At 41.3% G+C, this 14,051-nt stretch overlaps 1 long non-coding RNA gene across 1 annotated transcript; it reads right to left on the bottom strand.

The window, feature by feature from the left end:
- Positions 1-246: 246 nt before the first annotated feature.
- LOC147651462 (uncharacterized) lies at positions 247-3,515 on the bottom strand. The gene is made up of 2 exons (XR_015274063.1): positions 3,257-3,515; positions 247-2,079 (listed from the first exon to the last, which is right to left on the bottom strand). It is a non-coding gene; the product is annotated as an uncharacterized LOC147651462 (long non-coding RNA).
- Positions 3,516-14,051: the final 10,536 nt, after the last annotated feature.

Here is a 14,051-nt window from a genome sequence, read left to right as displayed (position 1 = left end):
CAAGAAAAAGTGACCTAGTCAGATTCTCTGAACTGCTGAAGATGTGGAGGAATTATGTCTCTGGCAATCCTTCTGAGTAATCAGCTACCTGAAACTTTGGGGGGAAAATAGGAAGATAAAAATATAAAAATTCCGAAGTATATTTGACATTTGTTATCCTTAAAAACTGACTTTTTGGTAACAAATGCTCAGATCTTTAAAAAAAATTATAATGGAAAACCTCTCAGATTATTCACCGAGTCCTCATAGAGGTATAGCAAACGTCCTTTATTTCTATCTTTAGCACACTTTTATAGGGTCCCACAGGGTTCACAGGGCTTAACAAGCTGCTATTGGTTAATACATATTCGTTTACATTCTTTTCCAAGTACACAATGCCATTGTTTTTCTTGATTCTCACTGTTCCAGGAGAGTTTCAAGGACACTGCCTTTAATATTGTCGCCTGGATTGAAAACTGGGTTGTGCAGACAGGCTTTTGCTAAAATATCATGCCCTAGTTCTGCTAAAATATTCTCTATAATTACCCCTTTCTCTTTTTGCACAAGCCAGGCTTTGGACACGATTTGTTCTAGACTTCTACAGATACAGAATAACATACAGCTTAAGACAGCTATTCTTATTAATACCATAAGCAAAATTTGTCCCCTTTCTAGCACAAGAGACTTCAACCACCCAGTAATGCCCCAGTTGGCTAACCAACTTCCAATGGGGTCACTATCTTATTTCAGGGCATTTAACCCATTCTGTAGCTGTTTAAGTTGTTTGTGGATTAAAACTGCATGGTCAGTAAGGTTCAAAAAGCACATACCTTCATACTCCTCACAACCATGTCCTTGTGCCAAGAGCAAGAAATCAATTGCAGCTTGATTTTGCAATACGGCACGATGTATACTACTTACGTCAGCTGAAAGTTCACTTAACATGGTTGATGTTAAATTTAGTTCTTTCCTGGTCCAACAAACGAGCCTTTTAAGAGTTGATAAGCTTTTAGCAGCAGCTGCTCCTGGGGTAAAAAAGGAGGCCAGCCATACTATACCACGACCCCAAAAGTCTGGGTCTCTAACATCATCACATTGTAATTCATTCAGGCTTCACTTTGAATGTTTGACGTTTTTTACTTTACCAGATATATTCAGCAATTGGTGTAAATTTGGATGGAACAAAGTAAGTTTTCCAAAGTAACAGGGTCCTTCATGTGGGCTAGTGTTGCCTTTTAAGCAAGGCAGACACCCTGGTTCAGGGACAGCACGGTGACCAATACCCAAGCCACTCGGTCCATTGCACACAGACATCAATGTGATGGATGGCAAATGGCGTTTATTGCTGGAGAATTTGACATTTTATAACCTAGGGTCACTATGTTACTCCCATCTGCTTTCATCACAGCTAGGTGCTATTGGCTAATTGCAGGAGTCATTACCATACCAACGGAGAGGGGGGGGTTACTATCTTTCCGTTACATTCCTATATCTTCCGAACGCCAGACCCTGCTTCAACATATTCCCCCCTCTCTATGCATAACTAATTTGCTAGAATATAAGGTGTATTAGTCTTAAAAAGTTCTAACGTTATTTTCTATATATCTATCTCTAAACATTTTTTCTAACTTATCTATAGTATATTAAGTTTTAAAAGTAGATACTATAAACTTGAGTAAAATATAGGACACACTATACTTAACTAAAAGGCTAAAAACTTATAAAATAGATACTGCAGTTTTTCATTAGTAAGCATAAGGCACATGTGGTGACTAAGTGTATTTTTAGAGCATCTGTTGCCTTTCTACGAACAGGATGTTAACTTTTTCCAGTCGGCTCTTAACAAAGGACACAAGCTTATTTAAAATACATGGTTTTTCAATTATCTGAAAGTCTTCATCAATTGTCATTTGAAGCTGAGACAGTCTCTGTTGTTGGGTCACGATGGCAGAGACACCTGTGGCAGCACCAGTTGCTCTCAGGCTAAGCAGCATCACTACACCTGTTACACCTGTTACACCTGTCACCAGTTCTCTTTTCTGAAGTCGGGTGAGTCTCTTCACTTGCAGGCTCAACTCTTCATCCAGGTGGTACAGGACCCTGGGAACAATCACAACTTGCACACGAAAATTGTTAGAAACACTGAAGTTATAAGCTGATAGGCATGTGGTAATCATTGTCCCGTCTGTGCTTATCAGCTGTTGCAGGCTGGAGCCTTGCAGTTTAGGGTTTATTGGTGAGTGATCTCTCTGTCTCCCCTCTGACACCTGGACTGGGAACGCTAGCGCAGCTGAAGCTGGCATATGCAGTTTTTATCTGTCCCCAGTCTGTGAGAGCAGTATCTTCTCTCAGTTCTTTTTTAATGTGGAGGGGGGTATTCTTGATTATCTTTGTTGTTTCCTCTTCTAAGGACTCAGTCTCTGACCATTTGTCCTCGCTAGTACCTCTGTCAGAGTCGGAACTCGACTGGCTGGCCATTTCCTGTTTCCCATGCATGTTTGTTGGGCTCCAGCCCCACCTACCACCCCTGTGGGCGAGCTGTTCCCTCCCTCCTGGCTCTCCCCGCCCTTCAGTCCACCCTCCACTCCGCCTTTCACCCCACCTTTCACTCTGCCGTTCACCCCACCTTCCACTCCGCCCTTCACTCCACGCTCTGTTCATCCCTCTGCTCCCCCTCTCTCCCTCACATTCTTTTACATTCCTATCCTTCTCCCTCCGTACACTTCCCCCACATCCTTCTTCTTCACATTCCTTATCTTTTCCAACCTCCTGACTATGTTCATCTCTCAATGCCAGCGTTTGTTCTTTGTTTTCACAAAGGATATTTCTTTCCCTCTTTATGTCTTTTTGCTCAGCGCCATTTTTAGGCACCAGGGAGGATGTTTCCCTCCTGGCTTTTCCCACGGCACCCCTGGCTTTTTCTGTTAACTTTCTCCAAAAATATCCTGCTCTCTGTTGTTTCTCTGAGAGCAGATAAGGATTTGGGGATTGAGGGGACGTGTCGCCCTCTTGGGCCCCTTTTGGCTCAGCTGAGCCTCTCCTGTCTGGGGCCTGTGAAATCTGAGTGGCCGCTCTGACCCCAAATTTCGGGGTGGCCAACAGACAGTTTCTTGCCACTCTCCAGGTCTCTTCGGCAAGGGTTTTAGTACATCTGTCCCACACCAGATGGATTATTAGGGTGGATAAACTTTACTAGCTGATTTATGACCCCAATATACAAAAGTCTTGCAATAGCAAGAGTAAAAGAATTAGGTTTACAATTTAATTGCAATCTGACCTTTATCAGGGCTTTCATCTTCCTTCTGGATACAGGGATGTCACCCTCGCCAGGACTAGTCCAGCTGGTCCTGACCACTGCTCCCATTTTCCAGGTAATCCTCGCTTTCTGGGTTTGAATCCTGCTTTTCAAATTTTCCCGGGTTTCCGGTTGCCTTTTAAGCAAGGCAGATACCCTGGTTCAGAGACAGCACGGTGACCAATACCCAGGCCACTCGGTCCTTTGCACACAGACATCAATGTGATGGATGGCAAATGGCGTTTATTGCTGGAGAATTTGACATTTTATAACCTAGGGTCACTATGTTACTCCCATCTGCTTTCATCACAGCTAGGTGCTATTGGCTAATTGCAGGAGTCATTACCATACCAATGGAGAGGGGGGGTGTCATGGGGTAGCTTTACCTTTAAGACAGCTTAGAAAGAGGGGAAGTTGAAGCTGCTAGTGGCTGATGGGAGTTTTTCCTCCTGACCAATTATCAGTCATTTACAAGAATTGACAGCAGATCTGACCATTAAAAAGTGAATTCAACTTGTAAACACCCCCTTAAGAAGTACAGACAGAATTTTCTTACCGTCTTTGGTTTCCAGCTTCTGAGGAGGTAGCAAGGCTTTGTCTCGGCCTCCTCCCCCCCCTCTCCAGGCCGACAAGGCCGCGGGGTGGAGGGGGGGGAGGGGGAAGAGAAGCAACGCTGGTCAGCTGAGCTTGGTTTTCAGTTTTTGCTGCTAGACTGAAACTTAACACCATGAACTCTTGCAGTTTTCCTAAAGCTTCTAATTCTTTTACTACCTGCATAAACATACAGATTACTCCTTTTCTCAGAAAGGCAGAGAAAGAGAGAGACAACCAACATAGAGAAGACATCATAGAACCACTAAAAACAGTGAAGAAAAGAGTTAAGTTTAAATAAGAAAGAGAGAATAAGGAGATGCTTTACAGCTGAAATATCTTTCTGTTAAAGCTATGGAGATGGACAATAATAGTATAAAAAGACTCCTTTAATTCATGATGAGTATTGGGAGGAATAAAGTATTCAAAGTGTAAGTTTTGAGCAAAAGAGAGAGAGTACTTGTGATACTGTGAGTTGCTGGAATTGAGTAGAGTGAAGATTTTGAAGCTTTGGGGGGCAAAGAGAAAACTGTTTTCCAGGAAGGCTCACAGAGACAGATGAAGAAGACTTCTGCCTTTGAATGACTTATCCTTAAAAATAAAATCCCTAAGCTCAGTGACCCATGCACACCTCGGAGAGATGTGAGATGGGAGGAGAAGATCTAATGACAGATTTCCGGGCAGCTGGCATTAGAGAAATAGAAAACTATGACAAAAAATAGTTTTCTCGTGAGAAACTCCGTAAGTTAACAGAAAGAAACTTCTGTTTCTCTGCAAAGACTGATGAAAAGACTGTAACAAGAATTGAGACTGTTTTTAACCACCAAAGTTCTAAAGTTATTTGTCTCTATGTTGTCATGTGTACAAAGAAATAGTTAAGATGTGGAAGATAAGGGGGTTTTCTGAAAGTTTATTCTGGTGTTCTTATTCTTGTAGTTTGTTAATAAACTGTCTTTATTCCTTTTAAGTTTTAAGCCTGTTTTGCTCTTGTTCTAATCCATATCTCACAACAAGAAATAAGTAATTTTTTAGTTACTGGTTTAAAACCATGACAGGGGGTTACTATCTTTCCGTTACATTCCAATATCTTCCGAACGCCAGACCCTGCTTCAACAGGCTAGCAGGAATCCCATTCCACGCTCTATCTCCACAGATTAAGAATATTTGCTTTGAGTAACTGTCCTGTGAAATTGCACTGTGAATAAAGGGCTTTACTTTTGGTGATAGTGATAAGATGAACTATAGGGTTAACTGTAGCCCAGTGTTGCATCACTTTGTTGGAGTGGCTTTTTGTTGGGGCTCAAACATTATTCATCCACCTGAGGTATTGGTGGAGCCTAACAAGTCCAATTCTTCTGGAGACTCTATGGTAACATTAAGAACTTCAATAATTTTGGCTTGCCAACAGGCTTCAAGTTGTCTTGACATGAAGCCAACAGTGTGATTACACTCTTGTAACATTGCCAATTGATTCAGTTGAGTTTCATTACTAACTAAACCTTTAAATGCTTGAGGATCCCATTCAGGGACTCCTATGAGACAGGTGTGAAAAGGATCTCCAGGTGTGACTAGGCTTAGACACATTGATTTTTGGCCTGTTAAATGTGCCAGCGTGACCCATATGTTCTGTCGCTTTTGGATGTTAGTTAGGCGACAGTTGGTATATGGACAGTTGTCATATACAACACAATTACTATGAGTAGTTTGTTCCACACAAACAACACCATACTTTCAGAATCACAGCTAATCAGGCTTTCGTAATTTGTTGAATGAATTCCTTTAAGGTTTAAAGTTAAATGAACTTTCAAATGTGCTCACCTTAACTCTTGAAGGGGGGGATAATTATACCTTATACTAATATCTTCTCTAAAATTATCAATAGTTTGCAAATAACAATTATCACACAAGCAAAAACTACTTTTAATGCATGTGCTCTGGTATTCATGCAATCTAAGCATGAAAGCAATTTGTCTAAATGGTAAAAATACAGTTACAATTTTGCTTTTATATATAGTCAGATGGAGTCTCTATACTCTTTTAGATCTACAAAATTTTTCTCACAAAACAGACTATGATTTAATCTGATTCAGTCTTGGAACATCCGCTGCTCCTGTGATGTCATTTGGCAGTCAGTCAGTGACTGACTGAGGGCATTGATGTATGGATTGTTATTCACATCCTTTGTGGCTGGTTTGGTCCATTGGCTAGGCACCCATAGCAGTCCAGTATCTGTGGAAACACAACTGTAACCTCACCCGTTAAACAGCAATGGGTTTGGTCCCTCCCAGGTACCTGTTTTTGCATTCTTATAATATAATTTAATTTCTGGGGTAGCTTGCTTTTTTATCTGACTATTATGAATTACCACAGGGGGTTGCTAAATCTCCAACTAAACTGAGGAAATTTCGAGTAAATAGCACATGTTGCAACCGAATGACAGGGTCTAATTGTTCTGGTGTTTTTTGTTTACTTAAATACTCTTTTAACATTCTATGGGCTCTTTCTACAGTGGCCTGTGCAGTTGACACATGGGGAATCCCAGTTATGTGTTTAACTCCCCATTTTTGCAAGAACCAAGATACCCGTGTTCCTACATATGCAGGCCCATTGTCTATTTTCAGCTCTTTTGGCACTCCCATCACAGCAAAGCAAGCTATTAAATGTCAGATTACATGTATGCTTCGCTCTTCCACTTGTGCAGTGGCCCAAATAATTTTTGAAAAGGTATCTACTGTAACATATACACATTTGAGGCGACCAAATTCTGGCACATGTGTTACATCCATTCGCCTGATCTCACAGGCTTGAAGACCTCTAGGGCTAACACCTAAGCCTAGACTGGTTCCATATTGGCTACATTGTGGACAGGATTTTACAATGCCTTGTGCATCTATTGAGCTGATATCAAATTGTCTCTTTAAGGCTTTTGTGGCTTGGTGAAAGAGAGCGTGACTCTCTCTTGCAGCTGCAAAAGAGTCTCTTGGTGCTGCAACAGACTTGGGGTCTTGTGGATGGTACTGTCAATGAGAGTGACATCTACTGATGCTGCCAAATTGATTCCCAGGCTTCCCCTGGTTGCTGGTGGGTTGAGTTGCTGTACAGAGTTGGGCCAGCTACTTGTGTCCCTGTGTGACGACTCTTCACGCTCTTGTTCATGTTTTTTTTCAAAACAACATGCAGGAATAGCATGATTATCTATCTGGCATCGATCACACCATACAGTAGCTTGGGAGGACTTTCACAAGTGGCCTCTATTGCCACATCGGTAACAAATGTTTAGAATGATAGTGTTAGGTTTGTGTCCATTTCCCAATTTACTGACCGCAGCACCAAATAAGTTTGGTTTGGCTTCTGCAACTGCACTGGCTACAAGTTGTCCTTGTTGTGACTGGTTAACTCTCAGAGCAATATCCAGCATGTCTCCCACATCTGCTTGTTTTGGGAGCATGGCAAGGATAGGCTTTATTTTTGCATTGGCGTTCTCAAAAGCTAACAGTTTAAACATGTTCTGCTTTGCTTCCTCAGTCATGTAATTTTGAGCTTTCAGGGCTGCTGACAGACAATCAATAAAATGAGGATATGGTTCTGTGAGGCCTTGCCATACTGCTGTGAAGGAAGGATGAGGTTTGGAATCAGGCACAGCATTAAAAGCTTGACGAGCAAGCTGCGCTGACAAGTGATGCATTGTAAGGGGATAATTTAATTGTACAGGCATGTGACTGTAGATTCCTGAATATTAGCGAATATATAGTGGTGATCATGAGAGGATTAAATCCATACAGTACATCATTTTGATCTCGAGGCCGATGGGCTTCCAAAATAGCTAACCTTCTCCATTCCTTCTCCTACACCATAAACTGTGATGGAGATAAAAGCAGATATGCTAAGTTCTGGCTGTCTGTGGGACTATTAACATCAGAGGTGAATAACCAATCCAATGCAGTACTTGCAGCTTCAGACTTAATGCCATGCTCAGTAACTGTCTTTTTGGCTTGCTGCAAGATTTTCCAGTCCTGCTGTTCATATCGTGGATTTTGCTGGTCATATAAAATGGGACAAGCTATTGCTCCTGCTGCTTGCCATTTCCCTTCAAGGATTGCATCGCAAATGATGCCAGTCCACCTTTGCCCTGATTTTTTTTCTTGTTCTCTTCTTCTTAGGGTAGTAGTAGAAGCTGAATAAGATTGTGGTGTTGTGTCTCCAAAGGTGGAGCAGATGGTTCAGGATGTATCATATCCTGTAGTTGCTGAACAGATTCTGCTTGCTGTCTCAGTGTTTGCTGTGGAGCTGCTTTCTCTTGATGACACTGAGCTCCACTTGTACTTGATGACTGCTCAATACGAGCTTGCAGTTGTTGCACAAGTTGTTCTATTTGCTGTTGCCATTATTATTAATGGAATTAATGTTGCATAATTATTAATGGCATATAATTAACTATTAGAGAATGGATCTTTTTTCAATGCATCGTTACAATTTATTGGTTCTTCTCCTGCCGGTGGTAGCCCATCTTCTGAATGCATCAACACGTCATCGTCTGGAGGGAGAGGAACGTCTTATGGTTTTCCCCAGTGAGCAGTAGATGGCAGTGACGGATAGATTTTCGGCTTGCAATCTGGGGCTTTTATTTCCACTGACATTCGGGGCTCTGCCTGTCTGGGGCTGGTGCCATCTCCTTCTGGTGGTTAAAACAGTCCCAACTTTGCTATAGTCTTTTCATCAGTCTTTGTAGAGAAAAAGAAGTTCTCTTTTGTCAATCTATGGAGTTTTCACAAGAAAACCATTTTCTCATGATTTTCTATTTCTCTGATGCCAGCCGCCTGGAAAACTCTGCCATCAGTTCTTTCTTCTCATTCCACACCACTCTGAGGTGCATTCATGGGCCATTAGGTCAAGGGGTGTCATTTTAAGGATGAGTTATTCAAAGGCAAAAAGTTATCTTCATTTGTCTTTGTGATCATCTCTGGAAACAGAAGTTTTCTCTTTGTCTCTTGAGGGCCACAAATCTTCAACAACTATCACTTCTTTTTTCTTGTTCCAGCGTCTCATGGGATCACAACTACTTCACCATTTGCTTAGATCCACACTTGGAAATACTCCTTTCCCCCCAAAATACTCTGCCATGAATTAAAGGAGTTTTTTTTAAAACATTATTGTCCATCTCCATAGCTTTAACAAAAGAATATTTCAGCTTATTAAAGCATCTCCTTTTTCTCTCCCCATCTGAAGCTTAATTCCCTTCTTCACTGTCTTTGATAGTTTATGTTGTCTCTTTACATGTTGATTACTCTCTCTCTCTTCCCCTTTGTCTGGAAAAAAAGGATTAATCTGCAAGTCTCATCTAGGTAGTGAAAGGGTGAAAATCTTGCCCAGGCCTTGTAGATGGTCTTGTGATCTCTGCCAGAGCAGCGGTTGGAGCTGTCTGCGATGGAAGATTTTTCATGGCTGCTCTTGGGGGAGCAAGAGCACTGTCTCAGCACAGTGCAGGCCAATAGCTTTCCCTCTCCTTTCTCAGCAGTCTCTGGTGAAACTCAGCAGCAGCAGAAACTGCAGTCGAGCCAGGGACCGGCCTGGCCTGGCAGGCCCGCTGTACAAGGCCCAGCGAGCCCTCCGGGAAGGGGCTCCTGACACTTCACAGTCTCCATCCTCCCTGGGACCCGCAGAGCTCTGGCCAGACCCGCTCTCCCCACAGCCTTGTCTGGCCTGGGCCGGGGGGAGGCTGAACCGGAGCCCTGTTACTTCTTCAAAAGCCAGAAACCAAAGAGAGCAAGAAATTCCCAGGCTTACGTCTTAAGGTGGTGTTCACAGGTTGATCTCACTTTTCAATGGTCAAAACTACTATAAATTCTCAGAAATGACCAGTTACTGGCCAGGAGAAAAACTCCCATCAGCCTCCAGCAGCTTTAACTTCCTTAGGTGTTTCTCTTTGTTTCTTAAATGCCAATCCATCACACCATCGAACAGTGAGAAGTTTTATTGATTACTATTATTCAATTTCTGTTAAATAAACAGGTTTTTCCACTTCTCTCCAAGGAAATCTCCTTTTCCCAAACCAGTTGGGAGGAGGGGTCATTTGAATTTTGCTTTTCTGGGGAAAACCCATTTAGAAGTTCTCCCCCAAATTTGCCCTAAACTAGGACAAATACAGGGTGAAAAGTAGAGGACAAGCAGAAAACAAATGTAGAACAATTCTTCGGGAAGGTCACTTATCAGTGCATGGAGTGAGGCAGAGTGCCTGTGTGGGAAAGTGTAGAATTAACCCACCAATATACCCGCCATGAAATGGTGATCTGGGTTATATGGTACTCAAACTCCATTCAAAGTACTTTGGTCCTATCTATTTGTCAAACAACTGAGCAGCTGAGAAAAAAATGAATAGCAACTGAAGTGGTTGTTCTGTTGGAATTATACACTGAAAGATAAATTACCTTCTGAGATGCTTTACAACAAGCAACATAATCAAAAAAAAGCAAAACCAAAGAAAATCCTCAAAACCAAACAACCAACACTAGAGGTACCTCTTCTTCCTCCTTGGAATCCTGCCTAAACTCCTGGGTACCACCTACCAGTTTTTTCCAAGGACTGGTAAGGTAGGTAGGACTTCTCAAGGCCAGGGTGGACTTCAGCAACATGGTCATGAAAGGTGTCCATGCTCATGGCAAAGAGGTGCAATGGAATGAACTTTAAAGTCCCTTCCAATCCAAACCACAGCATGATTCTATGATTTATGACTGAACCTTTGACTTTCTGTTCTCCATCCATAGGTAAGAATTTTGGCCCAGCATTATAGCAATAGAGCCACATTATATATTGATATTATGCTTTTTGCTCACCATAATGAAGATTTTCTGCACTTGTCTTCTTTGGAAAATGCACTGATGCAGTTGGGACAACTCTTACTCCTCTTTCTCCCAAAACATCCAGATGGCTATTAACTCTTTTAAGTAGAAAGTAAGAGGAAAAGTGAGGAAATACACATCAGGCACTGACTGTAGGTCAGGAGTTAACATGTGTGTGAAACCAGTAGATAGGGGAAAAAACACAGTTCTCCATGTATTTTCCAGTACAGTCTTTCTGAACATCTCTTTGCAGATGGCAGGAGGAAAACTTGGAATTTTATAATACAGTCCTGGTATCTAAAACCTCTGCTAAAGGAACCGACTGCAGGAAACAGGGTGGGGCATATTTATAGATTGCTCTTAAATTGAAAACTTTGCTTATTTTTTTTTTAGTTGCTCAAATGTAGGAAGTGGTGCTCAACTCTGAGAGGTGGAAAATTTTCCTAGAGACCCTCAATTTTAGCAACATAAATTGAATGTGGCTTTAGTAAGTGGTACAGTAGAGACCATGAGGTCATTTTGCCAGAGGAATATGAGGCTGTAAACTTATCCCTGTTAACTAAACACATTATTATTGGGCCTTTATGTTCTCTTCTAATTTATGTTCTCTTTTCTGTCCTTCTATTATGTTCTCTTCTAATTTACCTTAATGATCCATAGCTCAATACAGTCCTGATTAATGGTTCTCAGCAAATGATAGGGAAGTGTTAAGTTCCCCAGGGCTTTTAATGGGATTAAAAACTTTCAATGAGAAAATAAACCACAGAGGAGAGCTTGTTAGCTACTGCCTAGGCAAAAAAATAGCACTGCTGGAATACAGAGAACAAATCTGTTTCAAATAAGACATGTTTATAACAGACAATGTTTGAACTGACAAACTGCTTCCAGGTAGTCATTTTCAGAACTTTTCCCATCAAAGCTGCAGGTGAGCAGACCAGAGCCAGATTTAGAGGGGTCTTCTCAAACATACGACTTTCAGACTTAAATAAAGCCTCATGGTATTTCATGCTAAGCCACTCACCTTGGTCAAGTTGTACCCATGATATTAGCTTCCCTCTGGCTGGCACTCCTCACTCTTTTGATTTGGAGGCAGAAAAAAGAAAGAAAAATTAGTGACTTGCAATCCTAATTTTGAAGATAAAAATTTAACTGTTAAGTGTTATCCTTCATATTATGATTTTGAGACTACTGTTAATATTTCTTTTCTCCTTTTCCACTTGGTACTGGAAAACCAGAAGAAATCATTATTGTTTCAAAATCCCCTTATCAGAACTCTGTGATATCAAAAGCCAAAAATATTTGATATATGTGATATACAAACCCAAGGTGCCTCAGGTCGGTGCAGCAGAGAGCAGTCGATGGCACCATGGCTCAGGCAGTTCTTTCTTCTTGAATTTCAGTAATTCACTATGCTGAACAAGACCCGTGAGTGCTCTGGGACTCTGGCTTTTTTGAAGCAATGCACAGATCCATGCACTGGCACAGTAAACTCACTGCTGGCTCTGTCTTTACTGGGAAAACGTACATGTCATTTCAGGTTAATTTCTGGTTTTCTGTATCTCGATTGCTTAAGCTCCTCATTAGCATGTCAGTCCTTGTTTAGACTGTGCCATTCATCAAGTGTAGGAAAGGATTATTGCTTCTCCACTTAATTGGCCATGATGGATTAGATATTAAAAACCAGACTGAATGTTGTTAAGCAGTACTTTCATGTTTGACACTCTTTAATATATAAAGCAGTAAACACATAAATAAAACCATAAGTTGTCATTTGTAGATGGTAAAAAGTCCATGGCTCCTTCTCCCTTCACAACCTGCAGCTGAGCTCCCAGACACACTTTCACTTTTTTCAACACCTGGCTGTTCCCTTAAGAGCTCATTAACTTTTTTACCAGTTCTTGTAAGCAACGTGTTATTAGAATCATAGAGTATCACAAGGATCAATGAGCCAAATTCCTGGCCTTGCACAGGACACCCCAAGGATCACACAAATTAGACCTTCATGTGAATGAATGGGGCTGTGATGGGCTTTAGCAACCAGTAGGGTATTAATGGTAATATTTTTTAATCTTTTCTTCCCAGTAATAGTAAATAATAGCTTTATAGTTACAAATTAGAAACAATTCTGTAAATAGACCAGAGAAAGATCAACTTCACTCTAAAAAGGAAATTTCTTTAGCTAGGACTTAACATCAAATACCCCAGTAAAACCATTTTTCACTAGTATCATAGAATATTGTACATATACTTGATAGTACCTGGTATCCTAGTCTACTTCCTCACCTTGCATCCATCTCTTGCCTCCCATTTAGATGCTGACCAGTAACAGCCGGAGGAAATTAGAAAGTTTTAACAGATATTAGATCATAGGCCAGACTTGTGAGTTTGATATTAAAATTAAGTAGAGTTATCTTTAAAACCACTGGACTTCTGCTTCATGCTTCCAGTTTGGTGCTAGTAAGATGACTGAGAACACCATGTGTGAGGGCCAAGCCAAGGAAAGCAGTTTCTGTCTGAATGCAGTGACTACAGATTTGCAAAGGGAAGTTGGGTAATGCTATAGCACATCTTCTAATATCCATTGGTGCTGACTCCCCCATAAGATTTTCCTGGGCCCAAACAGGAAAATAAAAATAATAATATTTTGGTAACAGTGGCATAGAGTGACAATTGTTCATCCATTCATTCTTCAACCCACAGAAAAATCTGCATCAGCAGAAGGAAGTGTGGGGTTTACTGCAGCAGAGCATGCAGGAGATAATACATGTTCCACAGTAAATCAAATGTGGAAATTAATATAAATCCTCTGTAATTCAGAGCAGGATTAAAGAAGCAGTGCTTCACCCTTACCTAGTTTTTAAGAACTCTTCATGAGAACACAAAAAATGTTGAACTTGCTTTGCAACCACCACCATCTCCCACACCCCAGTAAGCACAAATAATTACTGGTTCTGCAGTGGCATTAGTGGAGAGGTTAATTTTGTCAGACTTGGTAATGGAACAGGGCTGGAAGGCTTTTTATCCCCTCTATGTCAATACACTTCTGTGAGCACCAGGCAGCAGATGAGCTTCCCATGTCTGGAATCCAATGTGTTCCCATTAAAGAATTGTCCTCTTCCACATGGATATGAAGGAATGAAACCTGACTGTTTGGGAATAGTAATGAACACTGTCTTGAATGAAGGGAGAAATTCATGCTTCTGAGATTGCTCCAGGTTCTGCAGAGGCCAGCAGCATCACATCAGTCTTGGAAAAGGTATTCCATGTTCCTGCATGACCTGGATCACTCAAAGAACTCAGCACAGAGGGTTACACAGCATGCAGGACACTGGCTGCAAAGGAACCTAGTA

This window comes from Cyanistes caeruleus, chromosome 9, assembly GCF_971803275.1.
Source record: "Cyanistes caeruleus chromosome 9, bCyaCae1.hap1.1, whole genome shotgun sequence".
Lineage (NCBI taxonomy): Eukaryota > Metazoa > Chordata > Aves > Passeriformes > Paridae > Cyanistes > Cyanistes caeruleus.
This window is presented reverse-complemented; position numbering and strand designations above follow the sequence as displayed.